Raw genomic sequence first — 5,035 nt, forward strand, 5'->3', positions numbered from 1 at the left:
GCATTTAGGTGTCGAATTTTGTATGGATAAATGTACTTTTAGAGTAGCATTTAGAGCTAAATGCGCTAAATGTACTTTTACGCGTAAGCAAAAACAGCCCATAACACTTTTACAGTATGTATGTATAAAAACGTAAGGAACATACAATACATATAGGTATATATATCAGTCTTTCTTAGTTTAAAAATTCATCTCTTACATAAATTAATAAAAAAATTAGATCAAAATAAGCATATACAATTATTTCATGCCAAGTATGAATAAATTTTCCCAACGGCTAAAAAAAGGGCTAGGGGCAATTTTAAATTTATGTGGCCAAAAAAAGTATGTGGTAGCTAAATGTAGCCACCAAAGGGCTGAAACGACAACACTGACGCATTTTCGCATCAAAGAGGGAACTGCCCAAGGCGAATTTATACAAGGTGGTGTTGCCAGAANGAAACGACAACACTGTCGCATTTTCGCATCAAAGAGGGAACTGCCCAAGGCGAATTTATACAAGGTGGTGTTGCCAGAACAAAAACAAAAATTACAACAACAAATAATACGCACATGACAATCAGTACAAAGCAAAATTACAACAAACACACCATTTTGACAAAAGGTACAAATTCACCGTGAAATCAGCGGATCCAATCTGCTGATTTCTTCTTCTTTCCTTCGCCTTACATGTATTTCGTTTTTGCTTTTACTGATTTGACAGCATGCCCCTGAATAGCAAAAACATAATACATATAAACTTTGAGGCGAATTGAGATTTGACATATTGCTCCTGAGACAAAATACATGTGGTTGTTGTTTGTTGTATTCTTGCTACCACCTTGTATAAATTCGCCTTGGGAACTGTCTTACTAGGTGTGTATAAAGGCGAATTTATTCGAAAATTTATTTATTTATTCGAAATTCGCCTTGGTGTGTATAGTAACTGCTCTAGTAAAAATTGCAGCGAGAGCGTAAAAGCAAAATACAGCGTAAAATTAAGAAGGCGAATTTATACAAGGTGGTGTTACTGGCGAATTTAGAGTTTAGCCGCGGTAATTCTTGATGTCGAAATGATGTGCAAGGTGAATTTATACACGGTGGTGTTGATGACGAATTTAGATTTTCGCCGCGGTACTTCTTAATGTCAAAGTTATGTGTTTATTGTAATATGAATTCGCCTTTTTTTATTACAAACACAACAAGTCGAATTTATACAAGGTGGTGTTACTGGCGAATTTAGATTACAACAACGACAACCATATGTATTTTGTATGGAGGGTGTTATGTCAAATCTCAATTCGCTCTAAAGTTTACATGTATTTTGTTTTTGCTTTTGATGGGTGTGCTGTCAAATCAGTAAAAGCAAAAACAAAATACATTTAAGACAAAAAAATTATCTGATTTTACAACGCCACCTTGTATAAATTCGCCTTGAAAAACATCATTTTGACAATGCTATTCGAACGTGGAACTCTATTCCAATGGCAACTCGCAGTATAAATAAAAGCAACTTTAAGGATGTTTTATATGCGTACTTTCGTTAAAATAATTTACGTTTTATAATTATGAGTTTCGCTATCTGAGTATAAAATATCAAGTTAATATGTATAACCACTGTTTGCTTTATTTGTCTGTACATTTTATTATGAGTTTTAGTTTTATTTGTTATAAGTTTTAGTTTAAGTAACCACTATTACCTTGTTATATCTTTCTGGTTTTACCTTTTCTTTGTTGTACTATAAAAGATCTCAGATCTTATTGTACTAATGATCTTATTGTTGAAATGAAATGAAGTACCGCGGCGAAAATCTAAATTCCCCAGTAACACCACCAAGGCGAATTTGTACAAGGTGGTGTTGCTGGCGAATTTAGATTTTCGCCGCGGAACTTTCTGGTGTCAAAATAGTGTTTGTTGTAATATGAATTCGCCTTGTTTACAACAAACACATCTTTTTACCAAGGCGAATTTATACAAGGTGGTGTTGATGGCGAATTTAGATTTTCGCCGAAGTACGTCTTAATGTCAAAATGATGTGTTTGTTGCAAAACGAATTCGCCTTGTTTACAACAAACACATCATTTTGACATTCAGTAGTACCGCGGCGAAAATTTAATTCGCCATCAACACCACCTTGTATAAATTCGCCTTGATTTTGACATTAGGAAGTACCGCGGCGAAAATCTAAATTCGCCATCAACACCACCAAGGCGAATTCATATAAGGTGGTAGCGGTAGTACAAAAACAAAAACTAACATGTCTTTTGTTTTCGTTTTCGGTACACAAATGTCAAATTCCAGCTATTCTTCGCTCAAGGAGGAAGAGGAATTCGCCGTGGTGGTGTTGATGGCGAATTTAGATTTTCGCCGCGGTACTTATTAATGTCAAAATGATGTGTTTGTTGTAAACAAGGTGAATTCATATTACAATAAACACACCAAGGCCAATTTATACAAGGTGGTGTTGATGGCGAATTTAGATTTTCGCCGCGGTACTTATTAATGTCAAAATGATGTGTTTGTTGTAAACAAGGTGAATTCATATTACAATAAACACACCAAGGCCAATTTATACAAGGTGGTGTTGATGGCGAATTTAGATTTTCGCCGCGGTACTTATTAATGTCAAAATGATGTGTTTGTTGTAAACAAGGTGAATTCATATTACAATAAACACACCAAGGCCAATTTATACAAGGTGGTGTTGATGGCGAATTTAGATTTTCGCCGCGGTACTTATTAATGTCAAAATGATGTGTTTGTTGTAAACAAGGTGAATTCATATTACAATAAACACACCAAGGCCAATTTATACAAGGTGGTGTTGATGGCGAATTTAGATTTTCGCCGAGGTACGTCTTAATGTCAAAATGATGTGTTTGTTGTAAAATGAATTCGCCTTGATTACAACAAACATCATTTTGACATTCAGTAGTACAGCGGCGAAAATTTAATTCGCCATCAACACCACCTTGTATAAATTCGCTTTGAAACACACTATCAAGGAATGGTGTAATGAACTGAAGGTGGCGCATTCCCGAAACCGCTACTTTGGTTTTGTCGACTTTGACGTTTATGGCAATACGTAAACAAACTTTTTGTTTACAAACAAGTGCAAACGTATTGCAAACGTATTATGTACTTTCAAGTGAAAAATCGAAGTAATTCGTACGTTCTGAAGTAAAAACGTTTTATTTGTAATAAAAACTTTATAAAAATGTCGTGTCGTGCGTTGAATTGCAGCAGCCGTAGGAGTAAAGCCCCCAAATGCAGTTTTTTATTGTTTCCCCGCGACGACGCCTTGGCCAGAAAGTGGGTAGAGTTCTGCCGGTAGGAGAAGCCATACAATTTAGACACCAGCGTAATATGCATGAAGCACTTTACGGACCACTTTTAAACACGATATGTTAAGTTGAAAACGTTGAAATACCACAAATTACAAATTAAAATCGGAGGTAAGCAAGCATCGACCACTTTCTGCAGGAAAACATGCGCTGCGACACGATGTTATCACTTTTTTGGCTCCTGCAATACAAACACAAAAATTATAAATAGTTAGTTAATAAAACCTATTCTTTTGAACACATTTTAAGAGTGGTTGTATATTTTTTATTAATGTTGTGCTTAATTTGCTATATTCAAAGATGGCTTGAGAAATTGGTGAATCGTGAAGAAAACATGTTTTCTCACTGCAAATTCACAAGTGTCAACTCATTGTTCTTCGCCATATTCTTTGTTTACCCGTTGCCACAAATGTCATTCTGCGGGAATGCGCAATCTAAGTTGTATTTAACAAGGTGGTGTTGGGGCGTCAGCTGAGTTTTTCGCCGTGTAGGGCATTACGGCAAAATGATGTGTTTGTTGTAACTCATACCAATGACAGTATGGACATCTGCGTATAATTTGTTAGTGTAATTTTCTACTTATATACAAACGCCACCTAGTTAAGTACACTATTTTGACATTAAGAAGTACCGCAGCGAAAATCTAAATTCGCCATCAACACCACCTTGTATAAATTCGCCTTGCTTTGTTTCAAACGAAATCAGCGAAAGCAACGAAAAGATCAAAAGGGACAAGAAAACTTGAAACGAATTGACGGTACGGAGGTATCTGTACTCTTCCCCTCTCTTCTCACCTCCTTCGCCAACGAACTAGCAGACTTGAAGCAAGACTTGACGTGTCTGAAAGGGGACTTGTTTACCGACTACTACAAGGCGAATTTGTACTATATCTAGGCGCCAAAATCAAGAACAAATGCCAAGGCGAATATATAGATAGTACAAGAATGATAAAATACAAGATTGCGCCGTCCTGGGCGGTGACATTTGCGTACCACAAGTAAATAAAGAATAGAGCGAAAAGAAGAACGAGTTGAAACTGCCAAAGCAGTTCACTTTACGCGGAAAACGTGTTTTAATTTTGCTAAATGCGAATATATTAGAGAACAGTGAACGGCATAAATGCAGTTGGGCTCCAAATCCCAAATAAAAAAAAAAATATTGGAATCGATAGAGATGATTTAGCTGAGTATAACGGTATACTTCTTTTTTTGGGCAAACAACAACAACAAGAATTAACAAAGGCTAAAGTTCAAAATAAGCAACCGTATTGTTACGATTATCCTCGAAACCTTGAGGGATTACCCAAATATACTCGGGCTCGTATCGCTGGATTGTTAAATAAATGCTAACGATGACCGAATTGTAGTACACTTATCTTTATTGTACAACAAACAATTTACAATACTTGCCACAGTAAAAACACTTTACAATACTTGTTAAAGCAATAACAACGCTTTACTACTTGTTAACACAATTAAACTTATAGCTTGCTTATTCGCAACTCGATTCTCCGCTCACTTTACTTGTAGCTTGCTGACTTGTAACTTCTAACTCAACTCCGCTGTGTCGTGGCTCTTATATACCTGCGCTCACACTTATGGCAACTCTAAACGTTCTGAAGTTTATCGCTCATTCTCTTTCTCTCGCTGTTCGCAGTGTTCATCCAACTTGACGTTTCTCTTTGTGGAACATTCTACGTCATTCCTCGAAC

Source organism: Rhagoletis zephyria, unplaced genomic scaffold, assembly GCF_001687245.7.
Source record: "Rhagoletis zephyria isolate East Lansing unplaced genomic scaffold, Rhagoletis_zephyria_1.1 Rzeph_scaffold_00169, whole genome shotgun sequence".
Classification (NCBI taxonomy): domain Eukaryota; kingdom Metazoa; phylum Arthropoda; class Insecta; order Diptera; family Tephritidae; genus Rhagoletis; species Rhagoletis zephyria.